Below are 12494 nucleotides of genomic sequence, written 5' to 3'. Positions count from 1 at the left end.
TGATATGTGTGTGTGTCTAATTAAAGGCAGGGTGGGCATGTCTTCTGTGTGTGTGTGTGTGTGTGTGTGTGGGGGGGTTATTTGTGCCATTGTGATGTGTGTGTGTGTGTCTAATTACAGGCAGGGTGGGCATGTCTTCTGTGTGTGTGTGAGAGAGACAACAGCTTGTGTGGCAGCAGCAATCTGCCTCTGCAGATACAGAATTGCACCACTCACCTAAGGACCCCAGCAGCAACAGCGACAGCACATAACGGTGTGTGTGTGTGTGTGTGTGTGTGTGTGTGTGTGTGTGTGTGTGTGTCCTCTGCAGCTTGTCCTTGTCTGATGCCTCATTGTTGGCGGGTTGCCTTTGGCTGACACAACAGCAGCCCATCAGATAGTGCACGCACACGGCCCCTGCAGTGCAGATCACAAAGACGATAAACGTTAGCTGGCTGCGTGAAGTGCCTCCTCTTCCTCCCCCTCCTCCTCCTCCTCCCCCTCCTCTCCATTCCCCCTGTCCTCCATCCTATGGCATTCTCACTGACAGCCACAGCTTTTGCACACATCAGACAGGGACTTAAGACACTCACTGAAAAAGCTCTGGAAATTTTAGGTTTTTTTTTTGTTTTTTTTTTGTTAGGAAAATACATTTTATGATAAATATCCGCCATTTCTCAGCGTATGTGCATGAAATGGTACGTTTCCACTGGTAGAATTGGAAGCATTCTTTAGTTTGTGCATATTGAGTGAGAGAGTGGGGAGTTTGTGTCTGACGCTGTTTTCATCCTGACTGTAGTTGGTTTCCTCCTTTGTCAGGAATTGTCTGTCTGGTGATTGTTTCAGGAAGACAATGCTGTTTTACTGGCCCGTGTAGTCAAAGTTTGACTGATCCAAAGAGAATTTGTATGAAAGTGAGTCACAGCTGAATTTTAACAGCATTTGTTTTTTTTAGATCCCTTTTCTATTACAACCTGCATTTTTGTGGAGTCTGCTTTTAGAGATGATCTGTGTAGTTTGGTCACAGACAGACGTCACCAGAGCTCTGTTGGGTGTGACCACATATATGTATATGGTTTTTTTTGTTTTTCTCTGGCACAGATTGTGTGTTTTTACATTTCCTCTTAACCAAAGAGCCCCATAGTGAATGAGAATGTGTCCCAAATACGCCTGAGCTCTGCTGCTGAGTGAGCCAAAGGGCTCGCAGAGATTGAGAACACAGCTGCACAGTCACACCCCCACCCAGCACACACAACTGCCTCGCCCAAAGACCTGACACTTCACAGTGGAGAGAGAATGTGTGTGTGTGTGTGTGTGTGTGTGTGTGTGTGTGTGTGTGTGTGTGTGTGTGTGTGTGTGTGTGTGTGTGTGTGTGTGTGTGTGTGTGTGTGTGTGTGTGTGTGTGTGTGTGTGTGTGTGTGTGTGTGTGTGTTGCAAAGCTTCTACAGATGTCACAGCTACTAGGTCATATGATGCCACTTATTCTCAACACACCAAATACACCAAAGATTTCTTCTTAAACTCCCAACAGTGAATGGAGTGGACTTGTGTGTGTGTGTGTGTGAGAGAGAAACTTGCGAGCCGAGATGCCAGATATTTGTACAGATGTATGTATAGCAATGAAATCATTAGACCCCTAGCTTAAGGATGAACATAAATGTGTTTCTGTAAGAGCGTGATGACCTTGAAAAAGAAATGATCGGCAGAGACACGGCTATGATGGCAGACAGGCAGAAGGTGCTGAAGACTTCCAGAAATCTCTGCTCACTCACCCACTCGTGTCTGGTGGAATGTGTTTTTGAGCGCTGAACTGCTACCCACCCTAAACCAAATACTATAGGCACTCCACCCCCCCCCCCCCCCCCCCCCCCACCACCACCTCTCCATTGCATCTCATTTCACATTTTTTTGTTGTTTGTTTTACTGTACCGACTGGAAACTGGGTGAACTCTCATAGGAAGTGCTGTGAAGATGAGACATACGTATTGCCCTTTCACCCGCAGTGATGGGAGTGTTCCTAGTAGCTGCAATAACAAATAGTTGTTGAATCAGAGTGTCAATCAAGGGTATGTTAAGCATTGTGAGATACCCCGTGTGTGTGTGTGTGTGTCTGTCCACTTCCCAGTAGTGTCTTCATTCTATTATTTGCCCCCCTAAATTTACAGTTTCAAACTGAATAAACCTGGAGCTTGGCACAGGTCTTGTATTTGTGCACAGATGTGTGTGTGTGTGTGTGTGTGTGTGTTTGTGCACAGATGTGTGTGTGTGTGTGTTTGTGCACAGATGTGTATGTGTGTGTGTGTGTGTCATGGTGTGTGGTACTAAACATATACACTGGGAACTTGATTATGTTTTATGTCAAATTTGTCATTTTTATATAACAAACATATCTGTATAAATGAACTAACAGTAATTTTTAAATTATATTAAATAAAATTGTTATAGTTAACACACCCTTTCTTGTCTTTTTTTAATATAAGTTTCCTTTATATTTGAAATGTTTTGTGCTGGGATGTGACTTGAGCGACAGGCAGAGTTTGGACACTTCTCAATCCTGCAGTATGAAGACTGTCATTAGAGGCACAGAAACACGCTTCTGCTGACTTGCAGATGTGCAGACGTCGCCCGCACCCTTACACACACACACACACCAAGGGTGTCACACACCACAAGCCCGCATTTCAGAGTGAAGAATGAGGTGTACGCTTACAAAACTCACACATGCATCCCGCCCACGACTCACCGCACAGATGCAAGCAGGCTGTAGTTTGTGCCAGCACACATTCAGCATAAGGTTATGTTACTGGTCTAGATTTAGGGCTTCCGTAGACAGTGTGTTTCTGATTTTGACGTGGGTAAAAAGGTTATTAGGATTTATGACTACAATGGGCACTATTCTGCCCATACATGAAAACCTTTAGGTGTGAAATGTTTTTTTGTTCTGATTTTCACCTGTTCTGCTATCCCTACCATCACCTGGCCAAGATGTGTCAGTGAACAGGCCCATGCTATGTACTGTAAAACCTTCATGAAGATCTGTGTTGGACATTACCACTATTCAACACTGGGTGGCAGTAGATTGCCTGTTAATTTAGTTGACTGCATGCTGGTTGCGCACTCTGCAACCATCTGTCAGTGCAGAGAAGACTAACTCCCGCAACGTACATCAATTTTCAGGGCTCCAAAAGTCAGCTCTCTCCAAACGCTGAATAATGCCTATGGCCTTTACGCCTGGTACAGTCCTAAACATGACTGATGCTTTGAAGCTGACGATAAACTTCCATCGCCTACCCTTTTGTAAGAAAGCAAACTAACTTTGTGTGGGTTGGGGTGACATGGGTCCACTGTTGTCATGGTAGTTCTATAAAGGAATGACTGTGGCCTAGATGTGGTGTCATGTTGTGACCTCAGCGATGGCCTTCCTGTAGTGGGTCCTGCGTCAGTGATGCAGGACTGTCATGGCCCATGGAACACTCACTGTGTAGCCCAGTGGAATCCTTCTGATGAATGTTACTCGGGCAATTTGTTGATTTATGTCGGGAAGCAGATTTTGCTGTAGGCCAGTCTATTAATTCTTATTAGATACTCTTTTGATCTCCGCTTTTTCCTCTCCCGTTAGTTGGTGTTAACTCAGACCTCCCTCCCTCTCTTTCTCTCTCTCCTTCATTCCCTTTCTGTCATCCACTGGTGACCATGCTGTTGATATGCCTGAGCGAACCCGTGTAATTGGGCTAATTTGTAGTTCTTCTCGTTGGTACGGCTGTGTCGGTTCCCTGTTGGTGAGTGGTATCACCTGCGCTGCTAAATGCAATTGGCAGTTCAGTTGCGAGTGAAATTTGGAAGCACCAGGTGCACGCGCCTGCGTGACAGCTCGCAAAGTTGCAAACTGAAAAGCAGCTGTTGTATGAAATTGCAAACAATGTGGTGAAGTGTTTAAGGTGTTTTCCTCAGATGTTTTGCTCTTCTCAAAACATTCCTCTCTTCTAAGCATCACGTCTTAAACTGGGAGGCTTATTAAGAGTAGAGTGCTTTCTATTACATAGAACACTAGGCCTCATTGTGTATATTTACAAATGCATTGATGGAAAAAAAACAACTTGTATATGTATCACTTTTTGTCGGTGTGTGTGTGTACATACATAGCAATGCTACTGTGTGTATGGTGTACTGTGTGTGCTTGTATGTATGTATGCCTGCAATTGGTAATGCTTCTGTGCTGTGTGCATGTATGTGTGTGTGCAAACACATATGATAATGCTAGTGTGTGTGTGTGTGTGTGTGTGTGTGAGTGAGTGAGTGAGTGAGTGACTGACTGACTGAGTGAGTGTGTGCATGTGTGTGCGTGCGCGAAACAGCAGTTGGGACCGTCTTGACCCTTTCCTGTGCCCTCTATGTTTGATGAGCTGCAGAGCCCCATCCGTCAGTCTTGATCTCAGACTTCAAACACCCAGGGGCTTGGCCTTGAGATGCACAGCCATCCTCAGGCACACAGAACAGAAAGGGGGGGGGGGGGGAGGAAGAGGAAATAAGGTGAAATATGGGAATACAGCTGGGAGTTGGGGCTTTTAGATTGCAAGAGAGAGAGAGAGAGAGAGAGAGAGAGAGAGAGAGAGAGAGAGAGAGTCTTCCTCAATGAAAGTAAAGGGAGTGTATTGGGGGGTGACCACTGGAAAGGTGACCCCAGAGTTATGAAGGGAGTGTGATTCAAATGAGTGGTTTAGCTCAAGGTGTCTGTGTGTGTGTGTGTGTCTGTCTGTGTGGTTGTGTGTATATGTGGTTGTGTTTGTGTGTGTGTGTGACTGTGTGTGTATATGTGGTTGTGTGTGTGTGTGTGTGTATGTGGTTGTGTGTGTGTGTGTGTGTGTGTATGGAGACCTTACCTCTGCCTGGGTCAGTAACCACGCAGGTGAAGGGCAGTGTGTGTGTGTGTGTTTAGTGGCAAAAGTTATTGGTTGGTGCGCAGCCAACAGGAAGTATGTGTGCTCCACACACTGGTCAAACAGGAGAGCAGCAGCAGCATTTGGAGCGAGGTCATGTTATTTTGGTTGTGGGGTGAGGCAGGAGGATAACACAGTCACTTCTGTGGGCCTTAGCTCCTCACACTAATACGTTATTAAGGAAGTGGATGAGGCTGGAGTAGAGAGTGGTGTTCAGAGGGTGTCTTGGCTTTGCAGGAGTTCATGTTTCAGTTAGTGTGTACTTCTGGGGAACAGGGAGCGTCTTGGAATGCAACAGAGTTGTTGCCAATAGCATATGAAAGCATGCTTGATAAACTTTCTGCAGGTGTGTCTTGTTTAATACGCTAGTAAGTCTTCATGTTGGTTTTTTTGTCTCCACGTGCCTGTGTGTGTGTGTGTCTCTGTGTGTGTGTGTGTGTGTGTGTGTGTGTGTGTGTGTGTGTGTGTGCGCATCCTTAGGTGTGCAAGCGGGTGATTGTGTATAGCATGCTGAGTCTTTGACAAGCTCAAACTGCTTAGTTGTTTGCCCTTGGATGCTTTTGTATCCCCATGCAATTATCAGTTTTCTGATACCACTTGCCAGCCTCCACATTCTCTCTCTCACACACACACACACACACTCTCTCACTCTCTCTCTCTCTCTCTTACACTCTCACACACACACACACACACAAAAACACACACTCTCACTCTCTCTCTCTCACACACACAACACTCTCTCTTTCCCTCTCTCTCTTTCACACACACACACACCAGTTCCAGATGTGTTGGCTTTTTGATGAGCCTGTGCCTGCTCCCATCCAGCACTCCAAAACCCCCGCTTCCTCCCAAAATGCACACCATAACCTCAGACTCACTGTCAACCCCTCTCTCTCACACACACACACATACACACACACACACATTCACACTCCCCTTCCCTTTCCAAAACACACACAACAGCTCACAGCTGCAAACTCACTGTCAACCCCTCTAACACATATGCACGCACACACACACACACACACGTCCCCCTACGTCCCTCTGCCTCTCCCTCCACCACCCTGGGTGTCAGCAGATGAAGCAGTCTGGCCAAGCTGTCAGTCTGCTGCGGCTCCTGCGCTCTAACTGTCAGCTCGCACAGAGCAGCGGCAGTGACGGCAGCAGTAAAAGGTTACAGAGTAATTTAGCCCGACTGCCAGCTCAAAGTGCACTGACCCGGCCGCTTGTTGCTCTTGCTAGGTTGGTTTCCATTACCACAAAATTCTGCCCAATATCTCCCATGCAGTTTCACATTTTTTTTATTTTTTATTTTATTTCCATATGTAGCGGTAGCCAGCGGGTACATCTCTGTGCAGTGAGTAAACCTCCCTCCCCGACACTTTAAGTGACGTGCTGGGGACAGACACTTGCACCCACTACTAGCACGCCCGCCTTCCTTGCCCTAGGCTGCGAGTTCGAGTCCGGTGCAGGACTGTGTTTGTCCACTCAGCGCAGGTTACTCATACATTTGTGTTCTTTAAAATTAGTCAGCTGTCATTATCTATTACTCCTGCCTCTTACTCCTGTCTTTTCTCCTTTTTCTGTTTGAGTTCCCCTCATTCCTCATTCTATCTCTTTAAATCTGCTGTAAGGTTCAGCTTGTGCGTATGTAGCAGAGTGCATGTGTGTGTGTGTGTGGTGTGTGTGTGTGTGTGTCTGTGTGTCTGTGTGCATGGCTGTGTGTGTGTGTGTCTACAACTGGCATAGGTGGTTTGTTCACGGAACATGAACACAGAAATGAGCACAGAACATCAGCCCGACTGTCTCTTTGGCAGTGCAAAGGTTGTCATCTGTGCCCTTTTAAATGGATAAATATTTGATCATATCTTCAATACTGTACAGAAACCACTTACAATTGTTTGATTCAAGATTGAAGAAGAGGCATTAGTTGTTGAACTTAAAAGTGCAGTAAAAGTAGTTTGTCTAAGTCTTCTTCTGGTCGAACCTAAAACTTAACATAAAAGACGGCACCGGCATTGACCCATCATGTTACCAGAAGCAGAGGCATAGCAGTTGGGGGAAGTGTGTGTGTGTGTGTGTGTGTGTGTGTGTGTGTTGGTGGTGGTGGGGGGGATCCAGCATTGGCTGAGAGTTTTTTGAGAGTTGGAGTATATCCGTAAAGTGAAAATAAAGAGCTGTAAAGACTGGCAGGGGCGGCCCTAGCACATTTGGCGCTCTAGGCGAGCTTGACTCCTGGCGCCCCCCCCCCCCCCCCCCCCCCCTCCCTCAAATAAAAAATATTTTTTTCCCCCACGAAAACGGAATCGCAACTTTCAAACGCTATTTTGCCCTGTAAGACTGCATTTCTTTCACATAAACACAACAACGATCGCGACGATGAACAAACATTAATTCAAGAACAAATCACTGAGAAAATGTCAAGCCTGTGCTGGACTACGCTCCGGCCACTCCCCCTGTTCAACTGTTTATGGACACACACACACCACCACGTCATCTTCCAAATCGCCTAGAAATAATGTTTTCTTAGTCTTCTAAAAGTGAATCTAAAATGATATAACAAAAGTATGTATTATCATAATTTGTTAAATGTAGCTATTATGTAGTTATTAAGCATTTTGGTGTATTTGGACAGCCTGACATTTTTTTAATCCAAGATGCATAGCTCTTGATTAGTTGAATCATGTCTAATTAAACTGGCTAGCTCGCTCCACCAAAACTAAAGCTGTCCAAATGTGATTACTCAAATTTTTATGACGCAAAATGACGCAAATTGCAGTACAGCTGAACTTGAACTGATGTTTCGACTGAATGGCAATAACAAGGAACGTCACAAGTCACTGGCTAGCTAGCGTTAGCTAACTAGCAAGATTAGATATTAAATCCATTCGCTAGTTGACAATAGTTGACAATACAACACTTGGATTTTTACCAGTATTCCTCACTTGTTGACAAGTTGCCGTGTTTGGCTTCCTTAATGGGTGTGCTATGCAACGAGTAAGATATGTGTAGTGTTGTTGCACTGGCTATTGGCTTTATATGTGCGCCCCTAATTTTAATCATGTCTTTTTTTGTATAATGTAGAATAAATGGACATATCATTTTTATATACCCGCCTAAAATTCTTAAGGAACTATGTGACAGGGAGTAGGAAAACTTTCAATGATAAGGTACATCTTTTCTTCTTAACTCCACTAAAGTGCGGGGGGCAATTCACGCATTTGTGAACGTTTTCTTATCTGGAATTCGTTCTAGGCTAGAACAGGATTTAAGGATTTACCTTTCTCCTTGGCACGTTTCTCTTCTTCTTCCTTTATTTTCTTCTTAAATTGCGCCCCGGATGGCTTTTGCCTCTTCATTATTTTGTTCTTCAAAGTTTCTTGAACACACACACTCTAACCACACGCCTCACTGTGCTAGCATGTTCTGACAACACCAAGGACGTACGTACCCCTTCCCTAATTCCCTAATTTTACCCTAATGTTAGATTTTTTTTTTATGTCAAAATATTGGTTGGAGATATAGAAGGGGGCGCAAAAAAAACTCTGTCCAGCAAAACAAAACACAATTCTTGTTTTTTTTTGCTGGGCGCAGTTTTTTGCGCCCCCCTCTGAGTGGCGCCCTAGGCGACCGCCTATACCGCCTGTAGGAAAAACCGCCCCTGAAGACTGGCATCCAATCCGATTAGCTTAGAACTGCTACAGAGAAACGTCATACATTGACTTTCATAGCTTTTTGTTTTTACTGAGTGGCCTTGTAACGCGATCGCACAATGCAACTTCAGGTTATTCACATACCATACGAATAGGTTAAGATTTTTCAGGGGCCTCACAATTTCTAGCTATAGCCGTGCCCAGAAGTATTAGGCCAACGTTAACCCCATGCTTTCCACATCTCAAACCTCATAGAGTCTTCTCATCCAGGAAATGATCAACAGACAGATGTCCCAGTGAAGATGTGATGCGTGTCTACGAGACGCCATGAGAGACAGATGCGATGCGTGTCTACGAGACGCCATGAGAGACACCGCGGTCACAGACTCACTCTTTCAGAAAAATTGTCCACAGGAAGGGATCTCTTCGCCAGATGGAGCTTGCTCAGTCTTGCGTAGAACACGTGCTGGAAGAATATAAACTGTGGCCGGCTGTATATTTTCAAAAGGAAGTTTGCCGTTGATTCAGTTTGAGCCGTTAGTGAATAAGGTTGTGTGTGACGGTACAGGTTGCGTCACGATGGCGACAGACATTGTTGACGTTGGCCATGTCAACCTGTGAACATCTGCAAGTTCTCCCAGGGAATCTGGGTGCTGGCCATAAATGCGGGACATAAACATGTGCCTTCCAGAGTCTTATTTAATCTTTCTTTTTGTCACTTCTTAAGAATGTGAGGCACTGCTCGTCATGCAGCTGCTGTGGTACCGGAGAGGTGTTGCTTTGGTTTTTCGACACCTCCTCTGCTGTGCTTTGGTTGTCAACGCCCCTGTTTTCTTGAGTTAAAAGTTGCAGAGCATTTTTTTCCTGACCCCACGTTGTGCTCTGCTTGAGCTCTTGTCAGCTTGTCCTTGAACTTTTCCCTCCATATCCCTCTCACTCCCAAAACAGCCTGAGCCTCAGAGAAAACCCTCACTTTGCCAGTCGTCATCCTGAGAAGACCGTGGCCGTTTACTAAAAGTCTAGCACTGTACTGAATATTCTGCTCATAAAAGAAAAACCCAAGGCAGACTGAAGCACCATCTGGACTTGGCGTGTGGAGCGTTTCTGTGAATGAGACATTGTAGTTGACACTAAATAACCTTGTACGTTCTTCTCCCACCACTTCAGGAAGCCCGGGCCAAATCTCATTTTCTGACAGCGTGCCTCTGTAATCACACAGCGGGAGGAATGTGTGTGTTCTCGGGGATTAGGGGAGAGCCGAGCGGCGGTAACAGTAGGCAAACACTCTGCCGCTTCCCAGCATTGCCCTCCTCTCGTTTTTTTTTTTTCTCACCACAAGGGCAGTCCAATCGCTTGCATACGTCGTGAGTAAATACACATAGCATATTTCAGAGCGCAGGTCTTTTCCCCAGTCTGAGGGTTGTGCGGTCGGGCATAGGATAGAGTAATTAGTCCTGGATATGTTTTTTTTTCTTCCCTCCAGCGGATCTACGTCCCTCCCTCCTCCCTGGCGACCCAGCAGTCCTGGGAGCCCAGACGAAACAGACGGTCGGAGCCATGCTGAGCGATGCCTCAGCAGGCCGGAAGAAAGAGACGTGTCCTCCGCAGACCTCCCGGGAGGACTGGCCACAAAAGGTCCCAGTTCGTTAGCGCTTAGCATCGCACGCTGTGACGCAAAGAGGCACACCATGCAGAATTGATTTGAGGAGTTTTGGCATTAGGCAACTGCTAACGTAACTTGGCCGATTCCCAGGAATTTGAGATGGTTGTTTTTCCACTTATTAGATTAGACGCATGCATAAGAAGGTCATGTTTTTGAACTTCAGATAACCAGTTCTCCAGCCGCCCACAGCCGGCCTCGTTTACATGGCAACAGCACTTCCATCTGATGGCATTCAGCTGTGCTAATTAAAGTCCACCTCAGGCCTATTGTGCTGCTACTCCTGGGGCTGTGTGACGGCACATTTAGGACAGATCAATGAAGAAGACAGTATGACACTGAAAAGTTTAAATTTAAATTTAAATTTAACTGGAAAAAGTCAAATCACCCAACATGATGACTCAACACTCTCGATGCTACGTGGTCAATGACAAACTTGACATTAAAATGAATCAAATAGAAAAAGCTATATAGTAGCTGTAAGAGTATATGTGCCACTGTGTATCATTCACTGTGTATCATCAAGCAGAACAGCTTTAGTTTGTTTTGGATGTTGGGAGCTCAGACTGTCTGTCTGTGTCTAGGACTGATGCCTTCTGTGCTGTGGATTTGGGTATTCAAAAGAGTGCTGATTCAAGGTCTACTGCAAGTCAGACACCTTGAGATGTGTTTGGGTACACCCTCATATGCATCACCCCCCTTTCTCTCTCTCTCTCTCTCTCTCTCTCTCTCTCTCTCTCTCTCTGTCTTTCAGAAATGAGTCAAGTCTTTTTTATATAAACATATATATGTACATATATATAGCACATTTAAAAACAACATTAGTTGTCCCTAAGTGCTTTACAACCATATAATTCAAAAACAAAGACAAATTAAAGAGGTAATAAACTGAAATATAATAACAAAAAATGGAGGACATTAAAATTATGGGGGACCACAGAGACATTCAGTGGAAAAACAGCAGACAGCACAGAAACTATTTTTTAGTTGGGTGCCCTCCAGCTGCGTCACTGGAGAAGAGAGAGAAAGAAGGAGAAAATAAATAATACCCCATCAGACCAGCATACTCATTCTAGTAGGGCCTAGTTGCATATGCAACCTGGCTAGCTATAATTTAAATTAATCAATAACAAAAAATGCACTCATTCAAGGCACAATTCACACAAAATGACCAACAGTATAGAAACAAGTTTTTTTGTTGGGTGCCAGATGCCCACTAGGTGTATCACAGGGGAAGAGAGCAAAAGAAGGAGAAAAGAAATTATACTACTTTTGGCCACTTTTCTGTTGGCCCCATGTTGGGTGACGCTGAGAGAGTTTGAACCAGTCCAAGGAGAGACAGAGACAGCTTTCAGCGATCGTGCCCTGTGCAATAGATGGAAACCTGGGATCACATCCAGGGTTCACCCAAAATGGTCAAACTCATCCTAAAAAAAAACATCACTCCTCGCCTGGCCAGTCAGCTTCAGGGCAGAGGTAAAGATGTGCGACAATCAGCTAGAGAAAGATTGGAAACATCTTCAACAGCTGACTCAAATTAGCACTGCCTCTTGTCTTTCTTGTTGTTGTCCTTACTACTATCAGATCCACACAGACTGCAGAAAAGCCATCTGCGCTCTGCTGGAGGTGCAAAGGCCAGCGTTCTCCTGGGTCCTGTCTTTCATGTTCGTCATCAGAGGGGCCTGTGAAGTGGAGAGAAGGAACACGAGCATATAGGTCAGGGGAAAAGGGGAGGAATGACGATTGCTTAGGCCGAAACGCGTCTGTGGATAAATTGGTCAAAATAAATATGCAATGAGACAAGCTTGAGAGTGCGTTTTTTTCTACTTTAAGTTTGAGGAATGAATGTTGCCATAGGGCCAGAGGCCTTAGAACCCCTCTTGTGACCAAAACAAAAGAGACATAATCTCCCTCTACGTGCCTTATACCAATAGCTTGTCAGCTTCTGGTGCTCTCGTGTCTATTTGCCAATGGATAGGAAAAGCGATTGTGGACACTGGAGCTACTTATTCACTAATGCAAGAATCCCTTTGGAAAAAAATTGCCTGCCCACAGGAGAAGTTGAGACCCTGGGTTGAAGGACCTTTGTATTTGGCCATTGGAGAAGCCACCAATCCGTTGGGTGGGATAGATCTAAAAACCCAGCTCCATGGCATGGCTGTCCCCCTTCCTGTGGAAATTCATCCAGCTTCATGCCTGGCCTTTGCTGTTGTCCTAGGCTTCGATTGTATGCACTTCAGTGGGCTTCAACTCTGTATTAGAGAT

At 45.2% G+C, this 12494-nt stretch overlaps 1 long non-coding RNA gene across 1 annotated transcript; it reads left to right on the top strand.

Annotated features, from left to right (window-relative positions):
- Positions 1 to 89: 89 nt before the first annotated feature.
- Positions 90 to 2432, top strand: LOC116225173. The gene is made up of 2 exons (XR_004165960.2): positions 90 to 2204; positions 2235 to 2432. It is a non-coding gene; the product is annotated as an uncharacterized LOC116225173 (long non-coding RNA).
- The last annotated feature ends 10062 nt before the right edge of the window (positions 2433 to 12494 follow it).

This window comes from Clupea harengus, chromosome 20 (genome assembly GCF_900700415.2).
Source record: "Clupea harengus chromosome 20, Ch_v2.0.2, whole genome shotgun sequence".
Classification (NCBI taxonomy): Eukaryota; Metazoa; Chordata; class Actinopteri; order Clupeiformes; family Clupeidae; genus Clupea; species Clupea harengus.
This window is presented reverse-complemented; position numbering and strand designations above follow the sequence as displayed.